The sequence below is a fragment of the Haliotis rubra genome, unplaced genomic scaffold (genome assembly GCF_003918875.1).
Source record: "Haliotis rubra isolate DU_JTF1 unplaced genomic scaffold, ASM391887v1 Scf279, whole genome shotgun sequence".
Lineage (NCBI taxonomy): Eukaryota > Metazoa > Mollusca > Gastropoda > Lepetellida > Haliotidae > Haliotis > Haliotis rubra.
In genome coordinates this window covers 747,138-770,330 of record NW_025766880.1, presented here as the reverse complement: position 1 = coordinate 770,330, position 23,193 = coordinate 747,138, and the positions used below count along the sequence as shown (strand labels likewise).

The 23,193-nt window shown below is 42.2% G+C and overlaps 1 long non-coding RNA gene across 1 annotated transcript; it reads left to right on the top strand.

Annotated features, from left to right (window-relative positions):
* Positions 1-3,640: 3,640 nt before the first annotated feature.
* LOC124281077 lies at positions 3,641-17,276 on the top strand. The gene is made up of 3 exons (XR_006899838.1): positions 3,641-3,672; positions 16,883-16,969; positions 17,199-17,276. It is a non-coding gene; the product is annotated as an uncharacterized LOC124281077 (long non-coding RNA).
* Positions 17,277-23,193: the final 5,917 nt, after the last annotated feature.

The following is a 23,193-nucleotide window of genomic DNA, read 5'->3' as shown; positions in this document are numbered from 1 at the left end:
GCTTGTTTGGTCACAGGTCCTGCTGTCTCGGGCAGGAGCATGCAGATGACGTATATGAAATACCCGGATGTAGCGTCCCTGTGCAGAACGTGACAGCTCGGGTTTGACTGGTACAGATATACGGGTAAGCGTTTTGAACGGTTATGAGCGCATGCATGTTGGCTTGTAATCAGGAATGCTCTATTACATATACCAGAGGACTTGTAATCTGCAGTCTTATCGCATTGTAATGTACGAGCACCTGTGATGACACGCTATGTACGTCTTCCTCTACCAACAAATGCTGTGCATTTCCGAGGATGTTACTTTCTACATCCGTGGATAATATCTTCATCTCTATGTGAAATGGATATATTTAATATTTCACATAGTAACAAGGATGTAACATTTCATGCTTTACATATGTACTTATGTATCGGATATGTAAACATTTGTCCCTATGCTAAAAGAAAAAGAAAAGTAGGTTGGTCCTGCTGTGTTTAGAAATACGATTGTTTTCCCCGCCTATGTTCCTTCTCCACTCGAGTGCAAATATTGCAAATCAATTCTATCATGGGGGACCATATGCACTTATTGTAGGAATGCACAGTCAAAACCTGTTTAACTGAGAGGAAGTGAAAGTTCAGTTCAGTGGGGCAACCTATAGCTGCAGATAAATAAAGCTACATGGTCTTTTTTCTTAATGCACTAAGCAGTGCATCTCCTATTATCACTCACCGGGTGCTGCTGAGTAGAACGCTATCATGATTGAACGTATTGTTTGATGTCACGTCCCCAAGGACACACACACACACACACACACACACACACACACACACACACACACACACATACACACACACACACACACACATACATACATACACTCACACCACACCACACACTTACACACACCACACACATACATACATACATACACACACACACACACACATACACACACACACACACATACACACACACATACATACATACATATACATACATACATACATACATACATACATACATACATACATGTACATACATGCATACATATACTAGCCACATAAAGAAACTGTGCATTGTCAAAATATGATCCCAGTTGATAAGTACGATAACAATGTCAAAGGTACATGTAAACTTTTAATGGAGGGATCATGAGACCATAACAATGCCTGGGAATGACGTCACGACGTCCTAAGCGGGACAGGGTCAAACGACCATGTCACAAGCTCATAACAGGTATGTCCACCATCCCCATTGAGAACAGCATCGACGTCGCATAGAGCCTATCAAACGTGCAAGGGAAGGCTTGTGGAATGTCACGCCAGATTCTCTCAAGTTCTGTTGCAAGGTCAGGACGTTATCTGGCGGATGAGGAAGACGGCGTAGACGTCGATCCATCTCGTCCCAAAACATGCTCTATCGGGGAGAAGATCGGTGAATTTGCAGGCCAAGGCAGTAAGTCAACGTTGTGGTGTTGCCAGAAATCCATAGCAACCCTTGCCGTATGAGGGCGGGCATTGTCCTGTTGGAATGTTAACCCAGGGCCATGACGTTGCAAGGAATTGCCACAGGTCGAAGAATCTGATCCTGTGTATTCACAGTTAAGTTGCCCTGAACAATCACCAAAGGAGTTCTTTGGCCTGCTGTTATTCCACCCAAAATCATCACGGAACCACCACCAAAGCGATTCCTCTCCAAGACACAGGCCTGTGCATAACGTTCTTCCACGCGTCTATAGGCATCGTTGACGTCCATCACTATGGGAACTGTTAAACCTGGACTCATCTGTAAAACAACATTTCTCCACAAAACAAGGGTCTGCGGACATGATTTCGGCACCACATTCGGCGAGCTTGTCGATGACGTTGTGTCAGGATAGGCCGTATGGCGGGACGTCGTGGTCTGATCCCGTGATGACGTAAGCGTTGTCGAACTGTGTTGGGGTGGATACGGCGAAGTCCTGGGATGGTACGAACGAGTCATCACTGCAGTCTGAAACCTGTGGCGAAGATGTGTCACCCTTATCCATATGTCCTGTCTTGGCGTTTGTTACACGTGGACGTCCAGAACGTGGCCGATCGATGACGTCATTTGTGTTCTGGTAGCGTCTCACCAATGCAGAAATGGTGTTCCGGTGGCAGTGGAAATGTGCAACCACTTGTCGTTGAGACATTCCCCCACGGACCATCCCAATGGCCTCATGACGTTGTGCAGGCAGTGAGCCTTGGCATGCTATGCGTTTCAATAGCCGTTTTTTTTTGAACGATCGCAAGGGCAGGGGTTGAGCTTTCAAAGTGACAGTATTGTGTGGCATTCATTTGCTCTGTTTCTCTTTCCCGGAATGCACGTGCAACAACGTATTACGTCTCAGGACGAACCCACTGACGTCACGGAACGTGGCACGTAACCTGCATATTGGATACATGTCACTAATCTCTGAGTTTAAATCCTTATGTGTCTACACAGGTTTGATAAATTTAGATTTTAAATTTTTGTATGCACAGTTTCTTTATGTGCCTAGTATACATGCATAAGAAACCTCAATTGCCAAGGACATGTATCATTAACACAATAAATTATGTTGACCTACATTTTTGCAGTAACCGATGTGCATCTGACGGTACATAGCCGAAAGGCATCTATGTCAACCCGCATATGCTTAACTTTAATTGGAATAATGAGTGAAGTGGAAGTTAGTAATGTATGCAAAAATCCGATTGCCCCATGTCTATAGAGCATGCTGCACTGGCGTGGTGTAATGTGAAGCCAGTTTGTTTGAGAACCATCAAGCCCTAACCTTGTGGTTGTTCGTGTGCAGGCAGTCAATGTGTGTTGCATGGCCCCTAAGCGATTATTTACATTATAGTCGGAGTGCTGTTAGCAACAAACAATCTCAAATTTCTGAATAACACAAACCAGCCATCCGGCAAGAAACGGGCACTCAGTGATATCTATGCTATTTTCTCCCACGAGCGGTAAGTCCATATATAGAGAAATTGCGTCGTTGATTTGTCTGTTTTTCCAATAAGATCTCGCTCAGTACATGTCCTTCATCTGTCGATCAGGCAGTAGATATTCAAGATGGAGCAGAACTGCGTGAGTGTCAACGACAAGACTGAGTCTGGAGGACGTCGACGTTTGCGTTTCAACAACATCCTCTGGTTTACTGCCTTATTTAGTGTCGTCACTGGTGCTGGAATCAGTCAAGTCCTACACATCATCACAGATCACAGCACTGGAGAAACAGTTTGGACTCAGCAGTACAAAAGTGGCCTCCTAATGAGCTGCAACGAAATCGGTTATCTTGTAGCTATTTTCTTCTTCTTCAGCCATTTGGGAAACCGCTATACCTAAGATCCCGTCCTATACAGTGGCTTTGTTTGTTTGTTTGCTTGCTCAATGTCGGAGCCTCTACACGTCATGGATCCTGTATCTCTCAACTATTAGATGATCTCCTCCAACTATTCCTTCCGCAAGGTGCCGGATTGTCAGGATTCCGCGCCAGAACATAGAGCGGTGTCCAGCCACGAAGGACCAAGCGACTGACAACGGACGTTGGATGTACAGTGTGCTTGCCGTGCTTATGGTGTTGGCAAGAAGTGGAGTAAAATCCCACGGTTTTCCCTGGGTTTACCGTACGTTGAAAATAATTCCGCGACAAACAGCAGTCGAGTTTACTGACAGGTACGTTCTCAGGTCTTACATGATGTGAAGGAGAGTTTAGAAGATGTGTGTAAACATAAATATTTTGATTCATGATGCAATAGAGAGAAAACATCATTCTTTGTAAAGTGCGAAGTTTGTATGTAATCCAAATGAAACCTTTTGGTATCTGATTAGAAGACGTAGTGCATGTATAAAAAATGTGTTTTGTAGATCGCGCTGTTTCAAAAGGTATCGCATGTGAGTGTAGTGGAAGGAGCGTGTGTAGCAGAAGCATTGTGTGTAGCGCAATTTGTGTGAGAGTAGCGGAAGGAGTGTGTAGTTGAAGTGGCGTATGGAAGTGGAAGCAGTGTGTGTAGTGGAAGTAGTAATGTCTGAGTGGAAAGTAGTGTACAAAAAGTTGTAGTGGAAGTAGTGTGTGTAGTGTGGAAGTAAGCGTGTGTGTAGTTGAAGTAGTGTGTGTAGTGGAAGTAGTGAGTATAGTGGCAGTAGTAGCTTGTGTAGTGGAAGCAGTGTGTGTAGTGGAAGTAGTGTGTGTCATAGGAGTAGTGGTATTGCGGAAGTAGTGTGTAGTGGGAAGTGAGTGATTATTGTGGAAGTAATGTGGTGTCGTGGAAGGTAGTGTGTGCGGTGGAAGTAGTGTGTGTAGAAAGGCGGTGGTGTGTGTAATTGGGTTGTGGGTCTTGTGGACGTTGCACCTTAAGTAGTGAAGTAGTGTGTGTAAAGGTAGTAGTGGGTATTGTGGAAATATTGTGTGTAGTGGTAGTAGTGTGTAGTGGAAGCAGCGTTTATAGTGGAAGTGGTGTTTATCTAATGGAAGGGTGCGTGTGTGGTGTCGGCAGTGTTATTGTGGTGGAAGCAGTGTATGCTAGTCGAAGTAGGTGTGTGTAGGTGGAAGCAGTGTCTATTGTGGGGAAGTAGTGCATGTGGAGGAAGTAGTGTGTACAGTTGAAGTGGTGTGGTATTATTAGTAGAAATATTCTGTGTGTAGTGGAACGAGGCGTGTAGCCTAAGGCATGTGTGAGTGAAAGAAGTGTGTTGTTGTATTGGTATGGAACAGTGTATCAGTTCCTGAGAGCTAAGCATACTAAAAATATATCAATCATAGCGGACAGAGAGACGGACATTCTGAGTTGGTGTAAGCAGGCAGGACAAAGATCTAGTAGAGTTGTGCTTAAAGATGGGGCCGTTGTTTGTGTAAACCAAAGATTGGAGCTTGCGTTAAAAGAGAAGTCTCACTATGCGGAATCATTTGTGGACGGGGACCGAAAAATTAGTTGGATAACGAGAGACATGGGCAAGTTCGACACCGGATTTAGAGTTCGCGTAGAGCCAGCCCAAACTTTCAAGAACTACGGGAAAATCATAGCTTGGTATCCGACCACTTTAACGGTTTTACCAAATACCATTGGATTATTTTATGGATTTACATTGATATCGAGGAAACAGTTGAGCTTTATTCTCCTATGCTTTCTTTAATTTTGGAAAGGAATGCTTGCCGCGCCTATTGCCTGACCTGTTCGATCAACTTTTTCTTCGCATCTCATATTGCGGGCCTTGGTTCGAATCTTTTGTTCATTCTGTGGTATTGGCGAGTTCTGCTAACACCTCATCTTCCGTGATCTTGCTATCGGCGAGTGATCTTGCATTGATCGGCGAGTGCTGTTGATATGTGATCCTTGATCGTGCTTCAGCTTGGCTTTGCAGCTAAAACCCTAATCTAAGAGCTATACTTCAATGCGTTATACCCCGGCTGCTATTTCAGCATGAGGACGACGCAAATGATCGTCGACAATAAGCCGACGCCCCAGCCCCAGCTCCATGCAACTAGCGCGGTGTCTATACCATCGACAGCATTCACTGCTCTATGATACTTTTGTGCAATCCTAGTCGCGCATCACATTCTTTTTCCAGCTGGCGTTTGACGTCGCTTATTTGTTGCAGACAAAATCCGTCCGCGGTTTCAAGTGTTTTTAGCCACTTCCTCCATGGCCGGATACAATCCCATCTATATAATATAAGTTAGGAAATAATATTTAATTGGTTTTCCGTCAATCTCTTATTGCGTATACTTTACGCTGATAAGAATAATGTTTATTAATTATGAAATATAAACAATTTATCTGTGTTATCCGGACGGGTGAATAACATATTGCATGTTTGGTCTAGAAATGTTGATACGTACGTCGCCCTGTTGTAAGGTTTTAAACCCCTCAAACCCCTCATCATGACAAACCCCTCATCATTCACAACGATATTTGGGTAGGTAAGGATAATATTGATTATCCCGTTCAGTTCGAGTATCTCTTCTCGTCGTTTGTACACGTTTTGTAACTGCAAGGTGCACATACCGGGTTGATCGCGCGTGTGCCCGAGATTGGAGAGTGCTAGTGTAGTGCGTTTTGCAATGTCCATCGTTATATGATAATTTTATAAAATAGTTTTCAATTGGATTTCCATCAGTATTTCGTGCGTAAACTTCAGGCTGATGAGATGTATATTCGTGGGTAAGAAAATTTTGCCGAGTTAAATATTATTCTCCATGGTGACATTAACGCCCTCGAGACTTGCATAAGCCGTCGTGCTTCTCTGTAAGTAAATCGTGCAAACGAGATGTTTATGCTTTTCAGCCCAATGGAGTTTGACTCCCGTCACGATTTCGACCTCATCATCGGATGGTTGCTCTCTGAGAAATACTTTGATTGTATCGAGTGTTGCTGACGAGTCCATCCATAATCTGGACATCGTCTCTTAGGTTACTAGAAGTAGCACCATCGTCATGCACTTCGCTGCGTTTGTACACGTTGTTTTTCAGTTGCAAGGCATACAGCTTGCCTTTGACTCCATGTTCATCAAATCCTCGTATCCCTCAGGTCCGAGGTCGTCTACGTTGCTTTCGGGGGCCCGAAGTGTGTGCCATTGTTTTATGTATAGTGTTGTGCTGAGATATCTTATTGGTTCGTGTTTTATATCTAAAACAGATATTTTTAATTCCGTGATTGTGCCTTAGTTTAATTTCTTGTACTGCAAGGACGAAAACGATTTGGTTCTGCCGTTGTTGTAGTTTTTTTTTGACCGGAATGGCTATCAGCAGTGTCGAAGGCCTTTCGCCTTGAATGTTATCGGTCATGCTGATCTGATGGGGATGAATGCACACCTTGCGATAGGGAACTAGGTCGGGCAGTTTAGAGGCCATCACAGTGGTTTGCGGTGGTATATCGTTCGACATCAACCCGAGCGTTCTACCGTTCGTGCCATTGCAATCGTTCAGTTTGAGTTCGGCTACCAGAGGATTGAAGTTTCCGTCGTTGAGCGAGCACAGTAACCGTCAGTCAGAATGTGTCGCTGTTTGTTCACCAAGAGTTTGTTGTTGTTGTCATCGGTGTTAGTCCATCGCGGATAACATGTGATATCGCAGAGAGCGACCCTCGGGTTGACCCAAAGTGTTATCGATCGTGTGCAGCAGTTGAACGGGCTCGCCGCTGTGTATTCCCGGCAGCATCACGTACCTGTTGAAAACAAATACAAATAATTACCATTATAATATTTCACATGTTGTTTTATTCCTTGACAGGGTGTGGTGTGACTTTGAACGATACTCATTATGATCTGTTGAGTCAGTCATTCTTTCGTTTCACATGTGCTACTAGATCAGGTGCATCTTGAAAGAAATTAGCGCACTGACAGGGTGTGGAGTGCCGTGAACAATTTGTACGATCCGTGTGCGTACAAACCTATTTGCAATGAATTGGAACTCGATTCGAAGATGGCATTTGCCGGGTGTGAACCACAGTTTGGGTATTCCCATCGTCCACAATGTGGTGGATGGAAGCCAGCAAACTGCAGAAAAAATTCAGCAGGGACCGAGAAGGTGATTGGAAAAAATTGATGTTGGATTCGTTGATCAAAGGGTTTTCTCGCGTGGGTGTCGTCAGACTGAACGATTCGATTCGCACCTACATGTGGGCTGTTATCGGCGTGCAGGCTCAAACGCTTTCCAGCAACTTGTCTTATGATGCGAGAAACAATCCGTGCCCAAAGTTGAGGATTCAATCGTGTCGCCGGTGAATTTACCGACGGCCATCAAGCAATACAAAAACGTGTTGGAGAATGCCATGTCTAAAGTCGCCTATGTTTTCTGCGTAGGGTTGTTCATGGCCACGAGTGACATGCGACTGAGGATCGATAAAGTGGTGGGATACAATAATGTAATTGTCATCGCCACCAGCGATCAGACACTCGGAATGAATCTCGCCGTGAACGCGAGTCACGTTGTGCCGACTCACACCGGTGAAACGGGCAAAGTGGTACCACCACAACAACCGAAGCCAAGCAGTGTTCAAATGCAGACACCGTCAGGCGCAGTGGCAGCAGTGGCAGCAGTGGCAGATAATTAGCGACATGTTGATCGCAAGACGGTGGTCGTGGGTGGTGGGATCACGGTCAGACTGTGCCTCATTTGTTTAAAGTTCCTTAGCAGCGACGTACACTACGCCTGCCACGGCGACGATGAACATCCACAGGTTTTGACCAAGCCACATTGTCGTTTTCGACAGCAAGACCAGCAGCCACGATATGATGCTGGCTAGGATGCAGTGCTTCGGCGGCTTTGCCAGCTAGTCTCGTGAGTGCTTCTCCGAGATTTCAGATGTTTTTTTATCCAGTCTCATGTCACTGCTATGTGGTGTTGGGGGACTGCTGGGTGGTAGCTGATATGATGAAGCCGAGCGCGGTCAGAATGCTGGCAATGGTGATCCTTCATTCTCGGAACAGAGTACGGATCCTGTCGGCCAATGTGGTGTCTTGTAAGCGTTTGTTCCAGTACATGGCCAATTTTTTGTTGAGTCCCTCTGATGCTTCTTGTGCACGTTGCGTCAAGTCTTTCCGATCATCTCTGGCGATTGTGCTCGCTGTGGCATCATACTCAGTCTGCATGGTTTGCAGATCTTTCGCCGCCTTCAGCGAAAGTTTGGATCGTTTGCCATTGTAATCAAAACTAAATTCGTTGTGGATGAAGTTGACGCCATGTTTTCCATCAGAGTCGACAGAGCGAGTGGTTTTCTCGTGTGGGCATTCATGAGATCGACCCCCTGTTTGTTTTTCACCCGCATCGTGCCCTTGCTGTCGATTTTGAACTTAGAATCTCGCGTTAATGCATCGCAATAATCATTCAAGGTCGTCTTCAAGAGTTCGCCGCTTATGGTGTCACCCTGCATCTTGTTCATCAGCATCATCGGGATGGCTCGACTGGCTTTTCACATCATTTTGGAGTCTGTGAAGGACAAAAGAGAACTCATAGACAACTTGGGTCGAGCCATCGTCAAGAAAACGACCATCAAAATCAGCAACAAGGTGCTCAGCATCGACGACAGTGACGTGTTCTTCACTTATGCGGACCTCTTGAGAACCACGAGCAAATGCAATAACATTGCGCATCAAGGAATTGGTCTTGCGAATCGTTTGCTCGAGCCAAGCTCGATAAAATACCAAAGCGGGTCAAAGAAGTCGCCTTAGCATACGGAAACCGGTTTTGCATTCTGCTCAACTTTGAGCTGCTCGAGGGGCACATACCGTTTACCAGACCGTGCTTGGCGACGGCAGAAAAACGGTATTCATGCTGGACATACTGGAGGAATATTATCCGGACGTGTTCAACCACATTGTCATTCTCTGCCTGACTTTCGGAAAGGGTGTGTTCGTCTCCCAGGTGAGCCATGGCTTTCTCGACGTCGTTGAAAGTGTGCACGGAGTGATGTTCTCGACGGAGTTGGTCGTTGATGAAATCCATTCACTGCATGCGTTGTTTACTTGACCAAGCACTAAGTCCAGGTGAGATGCGGTATAACGGGAGCTAGATCTACGGAATGGGTTGTACGTTTGCCATGAGTGGTGGCAGCCGATCCAATATGGTCCATGAAAATGTACAACGTCGACCGAGTCGATATCAAATATAGCGAATCCAATCTGTATTATCTCAAACACGTCCCGTGCCGAGGATTCGTGCAAGAGGAATTACAAGTTGTAGCCCGTGACACACTGGTAGCCAACAGCTGACAACGAGCCCGTGTGTGTCAGCGAGGTGAGATATCGACCAGTCGTACTACCGAGAGCTGCTATCTGCTTAGCTTCAGACAGACCTTACCTGGCTACTTAATAACAAGTACAGCAATACGTTGGATAGTTAGCCTTTCGCCCGACCGACCCCATGCTCACTAAAAAGTGAATATTTCCTAAACTATTCAACCGATTTTCGTGAAATTTAGCACGTACCTCCGGTATACTTCAAGGCGTCGAAGGATGAACAGCCGACATTTCACATATTTCCGGTATGGGCGGTAGTTCGCAAAAAAATCACTCATAGGGACCAGTCATCATTCCGCTAAACTACTGAAGGAGTGCAAAAAGCGATTGTGTGTAGCGGAAGGAGTGCATATAGCGAAAGTATTGCAAGCAGTGGAAAGAGAGTTAAAAGCGAAAGGAATGTGTGAAGTGGAAGAGTGAGTGAGTGAGTTAATATTTTACGTCACATCGGCAATATTTCAGCCATATCGTGACGAGAACATTTTACATTGTATTGGAATATGTATATATTATAAAACCTGTCATCGAAGGACAGTAAAACAACTAGAGTATCACAGATATATATATGTAAAACTAGTAATTGAATCTAAAACATTTTAACCATAGGGGACAACACAATCTAAAAATGGGCTATTGATCACTAACAACTGAAGGTAGATCACCATACTAGGGACCATGGGGACTTACAGTACATTTGCTTCCTGCATGGGCCCTAGCTGGATTTATATCATCCCCTCAGCCGTTAGCAATTAAGATATATCTAGCCATACATTAAAATTACACATATTCTACGATTAAAAAACGGAAAGTTGAAATTTACTTTGAATGTTATGGGACTTACGTACCCTCTCAGGAGGACAATAATTTTACAGTACTTTAACCCCCCTCGAGGATACAGCCACTAACAATCTATGTTACTAATTCAAACTTCCAATCATAAAATATTTATCTATTTACAAATCTGTTAACAAATTTAATTCTTTTAAAAAGCAATAATTAAATGAGGACTTATATTAGTAAAAGATCCTTCATAGTTCGGGATTTGAAATAGATATCCCTTGTGATGGAGTACTCAACACAGTCAAGCAAGACATGCTTGACCATGATCAAATTCATCACAAAGGGATACAAAACGGAGGATCCTCACCTTTTAATAGGTACTCATGCGTATATCTTGTGTGTAATACGACATCGTCGTATGATGACCTCTTCAAATCTGGACTGACAACCCAAGTAAGTGTAACCGATATAGGGTTTTATTGCATGTAATTTATTATTGATACCTACTTGGGTGTCCCACTTCTTTTGCATCAGATCACGGATATAAGATCTTATAGCAGCTTTGTAATCAGAGTATGGGATAAGAAGTGGTGTCACAGATGTGTTAGTGCTGCCTTAGCAGCAATATCAGCCATTGTGTTCCCAGAAATGCCAACGTGGCTGGGTAACCAACAAAGACGATGTCGCATTGGCCAGTAGCAAGTTCATTGTACAATTCAATAATTTCTAATAAAAGTGGATGTTTGCAAGAAAGATTCTTAATAGCCTGAAGACACGAAGAGAATCTGAAAAGATGATACATTGTTTATATTTACGGTGTTTATTAATATATTTAAGAGCTGTTAGTATTGCGTTTTGCTTCTGCTGTGAAAATTGAACTGTCATTGGGTAGTCTGGAAGATATTGTTTTGGACCCAATGACAATCGCACAAGCAACCGCGCCACCATCCTTGGATCCATCTGTATATAAGGATTTATAGGTATTATATTTATTTCTTAATTGACTAAATTCTTGTTTTATACTGTAAATCATTAGTTTCGGATTTTTTAAATGTGGTTAATGTTAAGTCAACGTCTGGCCTCACACTAATTGCCAAGGAGGAGAAGAAAAAGACGAAGGAGAAATATTCTCCAGCTCAATGCCAGCAGCAGAAAGGAATGGTTTAATTCTGTGCCCAAGAGGCGGAACAAGAGAAGGCTTTTGTTATACAAATCCTCATAAAGAGGAGTGAAGACACAGTTAAATGCAGGGTTAGACTCGTTTAGAATATAGTTTGGTAATATATTATAAAGATAATTTAATACGGCGTTGGGAAAAGTAGGCTCATCTGCCTCAACATAGAGACTATCAACTGGAGAAGTTCTAAATGATCCAAGACAGAGTCTTAGACCTTGGTGGTGAACAGAATCAAGTAGTTGAAGGTTGCTTTATGCAGGCTCCGCCATATACGATCGAACCATAATCAAGTTTTAGATCGTACCAATGATCGGTATAAGTGAAGGAGGGTGGTTTGATCCTCCCCACTTTGAGTTGGAAACAACTTTTAACAAATCGAGTGCCTTCAGGCATTTGGCTTTAAGTGATTTAATATGCGGCAAAAGGTTAAATGTGAGTCGAAAAATTAGACCTAAGAATTTGGCCTCCTTAACAACTTTGATGGGAGTGCCATTTACAGGATAATTCTGGATCTTTATGCGGCTTATATGTTCTACAAAAGTGTAGACAATTAGTTTTGGACTTAGAAAATTTAAAGCCGTTTTCAAGACACCATTTATGTATTTTATTTAAACACAACTGCAATTGCCGTTCAATAGTATGCATATTTTTACCACGACAAAAAATATTAAAATCATCCACAAAAGTGATCCATTGAATTGAATCGTTTAAAACCTTGGATAAACTGTTTATCTTGATACTAAACAAGGTGACAGACAAAATACTGCCTTGCGGGACACCTTGATCCTGATTGTAATGGTCAGACAGGGTTGAACCCACTCTGACTTGAAATTGCCAGTCATTTAAAAGTTGGATATAAATTGAGGCAAACGGCCTCGTAATCCAAAGTCATGTAAATCTTTTAAAATCCCATGTTTCCATGTGTCGTGTCGTATGCTTTTTCTAAGTCGAAAAGATCGACACTGCATGTGTTTATTAATTATGGCATTTTTACAAAGACTCTAAACGTACTAAATGATCGATGGTACTACGGTTTTACGGAAACCATTGTATATTAGTTATAAGGTTATTGGTTTCCAAGTACCAAAACAAGTCTATTGTTGATCATACGTTCCATGGTTTTGCAAACGCAGCTTGTCAGTGAAATTGGTCTATAATTAGAGGGATCAGTATGATCACGTCAAGGTTTAGGGATGGGCACAATTATAGCATCACGCCACGACGAAGGGAAATGTCCAGTTGTCCAAATGTCATCAAAATATGTAACAGTGTCTCCAAACATGATTCTGGCAAGTGCTTCAGGAGTTGATAATGTATGTTATCAGCTCCAGAAGCGTATCGTGAAACCTGATCAAGAGCAGTATGAAGCTCATGTATCGAAAAGGTTTCATTGTAGTCTTCCCATTATCTGAATTGGAAATTAAAGCTTTCTTTCTTGCTGTTTTGATATTTTTGGAATTCAGGTACATAATTTGCTGAGGAAGAATGTTTGGCCAACGTCTCACCAAGTTTATTTGCAATATCTGATTTACTAGTCAATAATTTGTTCCCATCTTGTAGATGGTGTATGCTAGATTTAGAGCCCTTACCCTTGATTTTCTGGATCATATTCCACACCTTTGATATAGGTGTGCGCACAATTAATTTTCGATATATAGTTTCGCCAAGATTGACGTTTACTGTGCTTGAAAGTACGTCGTGCTTTGGCGTTTAAAATTTTAAATTTGTCCAAATTATGGACCATAGGATGGCGACGGAAATAGTGCTCGGCTTTCTTCCGTGCCTTGCCTACTTCCTGTTTGCAGTCATTGGTAAACCATGGTTTCGTACGTGAAGAATTGCAGAGGACTTTGGGATACATTCGTCAGCTATGTTATTTAGTTCATCTGAAAAACCTTTCATGGCATCAGGAATATCATTAAAAGTTCAGGTTTGAGTTTGTCAGCACAGAGAGCTTCATATAAAAGGCCAGTTAGCCTTTTTAAAATTCCATCTTGAATATGGAGGAACATCAGATGGATTCACAGGTGTCAGTATTGTTGGGAAATGGTCACTTCCACAGAGGTCGTCGTGGACTGACCATTCAAATTCACTCAATAGGTTAGAATCAGTAATAGACAAATCAAAAGAGCTGAATATGTTCCTGTGCCAGGATGTAAATACATAGTTGAGCCGTCATTATAAATGCATAAATCATTATGTGAAATGAAATCCTCCAGTAATTTACCTTTGGTGGTGTTTGTATGAGTGCCACCCCAGAGTGGGTTGTGGCCATTTAAATCCCCATGATTAAACAGGGTTTAGGTAACTGATCATAAAGAGCTTGCAGATCAGCCAATTGAAGAGATGACGAAGGTGAAATGTATAAAGAGCACAAAGTAAATGCGACGTGCAAAGTAAGCCGTACTGCTACTGCTTGGAGATTTGTTTTAAGTGTAACTGGGCTATGTATTACATGGTGCTTTACCAGTATAGATGATCCTCCAGTGGCCCTATCGCCAGGAGGAGAAAAACAATGATAGGCATTATAATGACGTATATCAAAATTATCAGTCTGCTTTAAGTAAAGTTTCCTGTAAGCAGAATGCTGACGGGTTAACGTCCTGGACTAATAGTTGTAGATCGTTAAAATTTGTTCTCAGTCCTCTACAATTCCATTGTATTAAAGGTGACGAAGTTATGACTTAGGCGGATGAACAGGTGATCGACCCTCACCTTTCGTGAAGGTGACAAGCTATGTGTCCGACAATGGCTGGTGTCTGACACATCCATCTCATCAAGTGATCCAAACTTATTAAACAGCTGGACCTGATTCTTAGCCCTTTTAGGGGTTCTACCACTTTGGTTCCTTTTGAAGTGTCAGTTTTAGATTTAGGTCTATTTTTCGCAATATGTTTCACAGTTGTTTCTGATGTAGACTGCTGAGCTGGTTGTGATGACGGCTGTGTCTCACAGAAAAGACGAATCCTTATCACAAGATTCCTGAGAATGAAGAAGAACCGTTTGTGAGCTAGAGGTCTCTTTTGAAGGCGTCACTGTGACTGCAGCAGATAATAATGTAGGGGCAGTTGTCTTCGCCCATGTGTGTAATCGGTCTGGCAAGCTATGGTTTTAAAGGAGATATTTTGGGGCTTTGATACCGCAAGTGGAGCGGATGCAACATGTGCAAATGTTGGCCCAGGTTGTTCTTGCGCAAGAACGATTCTCTTCGCTTCTAGAAAGCTTATATTACGGTCATGCTTGACTTGTGAGATTTTTAGACTGCAATTTCCACGAGGGACATTCCTTGGAAGAGGAGGGATGGTTACCCGAACAGTTAACACAAGAAGCAGATTTATCACATAATTTGCTATCCTCGCAAGTTCCACCATCGATGGCAAGCAGCAGGATTTCGACAGGATTTTGATCCATGACCGTATTTCTGACAATTGTAACATCTCAAGGGATTAGGGATGAAAGCATTCACCCTCAGGTTACAATAGCCAGCTTTAAGTGATTCTGGACGATTTGGCAGACCAAATGTAAACAAATAGGTGTTGGTATTTACAATGTCATTGTTTTCTTTTGAATGTAAAACGTTTTACATCAGTGACTCCTTGTGATGTCAATTCTGACAGAATTTCTGTTTTCAGACATGTCCGAGAGGCAACGTATGGCATCACGGACAATGCCTTTACTGAAGTTCAATGTCCTGTGAGGGAAACCTGAACAGGAACATTAGCTAGTGTTTTAGTTGAAGAAGAATTTTTGATTGTATTTGTTTTCTACAATCAATCAAAAGGCAGCCAGAACGGAGCTTTTTTAACCGCCTTCACCTCTCCAACTAAACCTTCAATACCCTTTGCTATGGCAAAGGATTCAACTTGAGGGGATTTCCATCTGTGGCAGACATGACCAGAAATCTAGACCAGTTCTCTGGATTCAGTTGAGGCGTTGAAGCCTTCATCCTCTGATGAGAAGGAATCTTCAGGTTCATGTGAACGTTTTTTTGTAAGGGGTGCCATGTTAGTAGTAAGTATGTTTCATCCATCTGGCTCCCACCCACCATGGAGTGACAACAAGGACGATGCCTTACATCTGTGGATCTCCAACAGATGGCACCAAGGATACCAGATGGATATACTCCAAGTAGAAAAAATATCTTGAAAAGACATATTCTACCAGATTGGCCCATGAGCCATCGCCTTCTGGGCATTGAAGACTAAGGCAAAATAATAAATCTATATTGAACATTTTGCAAAGAGTAATTTTGAAGAAATTAAGGCCAAGACAGTTCTTTGAAACGTTAATGAAGTAGTTATAGATATATTCAGTACAATTTCAAACACACAGGGCTTGGCATGACCAGCCGATTGGTTGAACCGGGCCCATTCAACCACCCGTCTAGGTGAAGTCAGGGCCGAAGTGGTGTGTTGGGCAAAGGAACACTGTTCCTGGAACCAGTGCCCTCAACCACCAGAATCCCTTCCTCCACCGACACAGGGGCGCAACCCACGGCAAACGGGTTGGTGGACCATATATCCCCCCAGGTCCACAACGGGGGTGAAGGGCGCTTAGCGTGACCCAGCACCCACCACGAGGAGGTGGCCCTTCATGGGTGCCTGAAGTGGAAGAAGAGTGAAAAGTGAAAGGAATGTGTGAAGTGGAAGGAGAGTGAAAAGCGAAAGGAATGTGTGAAGTGTGTATTGGAAGGAGGGCTTATAGCAAAAGGATTGTATGTAGCGGAAGGGTTGCGAAAAGTGAACGGATTCTGTGTAGCGGAAGGTGTGTGAAAAGCAAAAGGATTGTTTGTAGTAGAAGGAATGCTTACAGTGAAAGTATTGTGTGTAGCGGAAGGAGTGTGAAAACCGAAAGGATTGTGTGAAGCAGAAGGAATGCTTATAGTGAAAGTATTCTGTGTAGAGGAAGGAGTGTGAAAAGTGAAAGGATTGTTTGTAGTAGAAGGAATGCTTATAGTGAAAGGATTGTGAGAAGCGGAAGGAGGGCAAAAAACAAAAGGATTGCGTGAAGCGGAAGGAATGATTATAGCGAAAGTTTTGTGTGTGTAGCGGAAGGAGAGTGTGTAGCATAAGGATTATGAGTAGCGGAAAGAGTGCTAAAAGTGAAAGGATTGTGTGTGTAGTGAAAGGATTATGCGTAATGGAAGTAGTTTACAGGTAATGTACTGATTCATTTGTATTCGTGGTCTTGTAGGCATCATTATGGCGATAGCTTTCCTTGGACCAGCTGTTGCGCTCAGTCTTGGTGGATGGCTCAGTGACGTTCCCATTGATCTAAGCGGTTGGTTATGTGTTTGCATTAACTAGTGCATAGTAATTCCATTCAATCTTTTTTTACAATAACGTTTTACAAGGAATACCAACTCACGACTTTTTATTCAAATAAAGGTTTTGTATTTATGGGACTTACCCACTTTTTGTCTTACATTATTGGAATTTATGTTCTTCACGCCATATTAGCACAACACATTTTTATAAAATATATACTCCTTGTATGGTTTGGTTTCAAGAGTCCAAGTTAGACAGCCTTCACCCCCAGTGGATTGGTGCATGGTGGATCGGATACCTGATCATTGGATGTGCAGAAGTTTTCTCTATCCGTGAGCTACATTCAGCTCTTAGGGCAAGCCCACGACACTGCTACCATATATTTAAAACTGACAATCAATGCATTTTTCCAGATTGAAATTAACCTTACTGTTTGTCTTTAGAAATTTCACGAGAAAATGATTATAGTCGCCGTATATGGGTTGAAATTCTGCCGATTTGGAGAGAAACACTTTTTAACTCACTCCACTTTGACTCATTATCATATATCAGCAAACAGCAAAGGAAATGTGATGCGAGTAACAAATCATTATTCCTAAAAATCCGCTAGCACTAAAAATAGTATTCCGTATCCAAATGCAGGGAATTACAACTGCAGAACAAATTGAAAGGCAGCAGAGATATAGACCTAGTAATTGTTGCAATAAGGAACCAATGTTGGAAAATATTCCACAATATTCCAGTTTTCAAAGAATAGGCACAGGGTGAGTATCCAGTTCTCTCTACCGAATGTGCACAGAAATAAGATAATACAGTTAATAATAGGCGGCGGTTGCCGATTACACGCGAAGATTACCGATCGACGCCAAGTAAAGTACGTATAAGTGCCGAGTAAGACGCGTAACATCAGCCTCCAAACCACAAAATTGTTCCGATTCTGGGCTATAAAGCTGACGATGACAGCCGATTCTTATTATCTAGCAACATGCTCACAGCTGCACAACTACTTTTTCTGCTGCAACAACATATGGGATTGGCGATAGATATCTATCAATACAAAAGGAAGCAGGCACCAAAAAGAAGAAAACAGAACCTTTTTTTTGGGTACGTCCGTGGTTGAGGGTGGAAAGAAGATTTAACTTTGGAAACTATGGCAATCTCCTATATGAACTCAGATTCGAAAACACGTCTTCTTTCTTCAACCATCTGCGGATGCCTCCTGATATGTTTGATGAACTGCTTAATTCCCTGTATCCCAGACTTAGCAAAAAAGACACCAACTTCAGGTAAGTTCTGCACCCTGGTCTGATGTTAGCAGTTACCATACGGCCCCCAGCCTCTGCCACAAGTTACTCCTCCTTCTCCTACCACTTCAGACACACCATAACCATCTTTTCCAAGAGGTGTGCCAAGCCATCGTAGACCACTACAAGGATACAGTAATTGCATGTCCTGTCACCCAAGGGGATTGGAAGACCATCAGTCTGGAATTTGAGCAGAGATGGAATCTCCCTCATGCTGTTGGTGCCCTCGATGGAAAACACATCGCGATTCGTAAGCCACCTGGTAGTGGAAGCCTCTGCCACAACTACAAGGTTTCTTCTCCATTGTCCTGTTGGCCCTTGTAGAGGATATTTACAGATTTCTATGGGTGGACGTCGGAGGCCTGGGTCATATGTCAGATGCACAAATCTTCAATGCCTCAGAGTTCAAGGAGTGTATATAAGATGGCAGCAGATGCTTGCCCGAACCTGAACCATTGCCAAATGATGATCTGGATATGCCTATCGTCATACTTGCAGATGATGCATTTGCCCTTCGTCAATATCTAATGAAACCCTACTCAAGAAGGTCTGTCAGAAGTTGAACTGATTGCCAACTACAGGATTTCCAGAGTCGTGGAGAATGCCTTTGGTATTCTTACCAAATCGATGGCAATTTCTTCTCAACACTTCGCAACAGGATCCAGATGTGGTTATGATTATGGTTGAAGCTGCCGTGTGCATCCTGGTTGTCATCTGGTGGTAGGGTGGGTGATCTCACCTCTTCCTGTTGGCTGTTCTTCTTTGTTCTTGTCATGTTTCCATAACAGCAGCTGAAATTGGAGTGAAGTTCAATTGGACTTCCATCGCCGATGCTTTTATACCTTTTCTGCCAGTCTGATGTAAATCGTGCAAAACGTGAAGATTACGTAACCGGATCGTGTCTTATTTGGAGTAATCGTGCTGATGCGTGGATTTGACAGCTCTGTTTTGATAGGCAATTAGCTTGTCAGTTCCATGTTGGGGATGCGTCGGGAGTTAATCGTGGTTGATCGGATGTGAAGCGTGGCATTACGGGGATGACACGTGGCCGTTTCTGTCTCTCAATAATGGTACGAGTCCTTCACGCTTCACCAACGGTTAAGCCGATTGCTCATGATGCTTGCCGATGCATTCCCGATGAACTCCCGACACACTGGCGACTATCCCGATCAGTCACGCTTAACTTACGACTTTTTTCAATCGGCTCATGTTTTTGTACCTGTTCAAAACTTTAGCCGATTCAAAAATCACTTCCAGACTATGCAGACACACACGTATCTTGCTGATCTCTGCCGACTACTCCACGTATACTACCGACATTATACGATCGCTGACGATTTAAAAAAAAATGCAATCGGGACCGATCGCAGCCCAGTGAAATGGGGGTATAACCCAGGCGCTAAGGCTGCAAGTGCAGTATTCTGCATAGTATCTTGCCTTATCAAAGCAAGATAAGACAATTTAATAGTAGGCTTATAATGTGATTGTACTATGCATATATGCAATAACTGGATGGTGTTTCCAGGCTGTGACATGTCATGTTAGAATGATGAATGTAATGAATAAAACTGGTATCCAATCGGCTATTCCCTTGCACAAACAAGGTAACAAACAAAGACTGAATCATGTTTCTTTGTGTTTTGAAATTGTCTGAAAACTGGAGTGTCTGAAGTGTAGGGCGATATGACGGAGATGCCGATATTGTTACTTTCACGTGCGTTGCAGTTCATGGGTCCAGCGTTTCGCAGGTTCAAATGTAAGGGTACTGTTACCCGGCTCGTTATGGTATAACAAGTTTGAATCCTTAAAATAGAACGTAGAATTCCTGAAAGTCAATGATCAGTCAAGGAGATGTTTCAACATTTAATGTGAGGTCAAGTGTGTCATTCATAAATACATATACATAAAAGATATTCAAACAATAATCTAATATACACATTTTGATGGGGAATTAGCATCTCAAACGGTAGAGCTTGTATGTATAACAGTTATAATATTTCTTCTTTCAACCTAACATCAAATAATAAGTATAATCATTCATACAAATCATTTCAACAAATATCACAATTATGCCTCAGCTGTCGTTATATAAGACATATATAAATGATATTTGCCATTGAACCAAATATTTACTTTAGTTCACTATCAGCATGATAATGATGTAAAGTACATCTAATATGTCCATACATGAGTGCAATACAGGCACAACTAATCCATGACAGCACATCTAGTTCACTTACATATTCAATAACGACTTGAGATATTATGCATGACAATGTTCTTGCAAAACAAAAATATACACATGATATTGCCACTTTCTATTCATAAATACTACTTTTCAGTCATGACATTATCTGACACAATTCGTAGAGTTGTACCAAAGAACTTACCTTAAATTAGAATGTACAGTTCCTTAAAGTCAATGATCAGTCCAGGAGATGTTTCAACATTTATTGTGAGGTCAAGTGTGCCAATCGGAAATCACTGACCTCTTTTTATAGCCGAAAACATCGCTGATCAATGTTGGAATTCTTTGCGATTGGCCAAAACATATAATAGGGTAATTACGATTTGGGTTGTTTGACATAGATCAGATATTTTTACAAACAGTTACTGATTGGACAAGCCGAAACGAGTTTTGGAGTGGAAGTCACGTGACCGTGACAGGATAATTGCATCAGCTTAATTACGGTTTGTATTACAACCCTTGTCTGGATTAGGTTTTATGGCTGACGTCACATGACCGTGTCACAATGGTAATTGGCGTCAATTAGATGAGATTTATTGCAGTGTGTTTATACATTTGTGGCCTGGACGTCTGCACGGTGGTCATTAAGAAATTTACTGGTGCAATAAACAATGGATTGAGTTTTAAGTTGACACTTTCAATGGTATATGGCTTATGTCAATTATCTTTGCGAAGTGCGTTACATCAGCTGGAGCCATGACATGAAGTGACGTTTCAATATTACAACTCTTCAAAATGAAAGTGAAATTTGTGGCAAAGACATACATAATACATACATACAGAAAAATATACATATATGAAGAATATAAGGATAAATTGTGCACTGTCACAGTACTTTTAGGTTTGTAAGCTGGAAAGTTCTGTCACACCTGAGCATTTGTAATCTGCTGCCTTATCGCGCTGTCATGCACGAGTACCTGTAACATGTTATGTAAACCCACTGTATAGCGAGCTCAAATTGCAGTCCTTTTCATCGTGGAGAGGTTTGACATTGCATTACTGGGCTCTGTTTTCTAATCTCTTTCATCTTACGACTTGTGATTCTCTAGTAAGTCGATGAGAGGGATTGAAAGACGATAGCTTTTGTTCCCGGGGTACGGACATTGCATGAAACGAATCGTCTGTGTGGACCATGTGCAATTTTAGTATGAATACTCTTGCTACTCGATACAAATGAGCTCAGGCAAAAACATATTGAATGTTCACATTTAAAAGCTTCCCCATAGATATTCTCAATGCATTGCTTAACGAGAGCAAGAGAACGGAAGGTTTAGTGGGGCAATAGAAAGCTGTTGATAAAAATAAAACCGATCCATACAATAAATAAATTATCAGCGAGAATATTTCGACTGCAATAAACAGCTCCACAACCCAAGCCCTTGAAGTCGAGTTAGAACACCTTCGTCACGTCTTCATAAATGTGTTAGGATCTACACCGAAACGTCGCATCCACTGAAAAGAAAGAAGTTGTATATCCATAAAAAGTGTTCCTCTTTATCATACCAGCTTCTAAATGCCACGTAAGGAAGTTCACCACTTCGTGAATCAAACTCGCATGCTTATGGTGTGTGACTCGGCTAGTTGCTTGGAGTGAAAGAATAGAGTAGAGGAGCTTGTTTACAGGTCCTGCTGTCTCGGGCAGGAGCATGCAGATGACGTATATGAAATACCCGGATGTAGCGTCCCTGTGCAGAACGTGACAGCTCGGGTGACTGGTACAGATATACAGGTAAGCGTTTTGAATGGTTATGAGCGCATGCATGTTGGCTTGTAATCAGGAATGCTCTATTACATATACCAGAGGACTTGTAATCTGCAGTCTTATCGCATTGTAATGTACGAGCACCTGTGACACGCTATGTACGTCTTCCTCTACCAGCAAATGCTGTACATTTCCGAGGATGTTACTTTCACATCCGTGGATAATATCTTCATCTCTATGTGAAATGGATATATTTGTATTCACATAGTAGCAGTGTAACATTTCGCTTTACATATGTACTTATGTATCGGATATGTAACATTTGTCCCTATGCTAAAAAAGAAAAAGAAAACAAAGTAGGTTGGTCCTGCTGTGTTTAGAAATACGATTGTTTTCCCCGCCTATGTTCCTTCTCCACTCGGAGTGCAAATATTGCAAATCAATTCTATCATGGGGACCATATGCACTTATTGTAGGAATGCACAGTCAAAACCTGTTTAACGAGAGGAAGTGAAAGTTCAGTTCAGTGGGGCAACCTATAGCTGCAGATAAATAAAGCTACATACAGCAGTGCATCTCCTATGATCACTCACCGGGTGCTGTTGGTAGAACGCTATCATGATTGAACGTATTGTTTGTGTAACGTCCTCAAGGACACACACACACACACACACACACACACACACACACACACACACACACACACACACACACACACACACACACACACACGACCACCACCACCACACACAATACATACATACATACACACAAACATACATACATACACACACATACATACACACACACACACACACACACACACATACATACATACATACATACATACATACATACATACATACATACATACATACATACATACATACATACATACATACATACATACATACATACATACATATACTAGCCACATAAAGAAACTGTGCATTGTGAAAATATGATCCCAGTTGATAAGTACG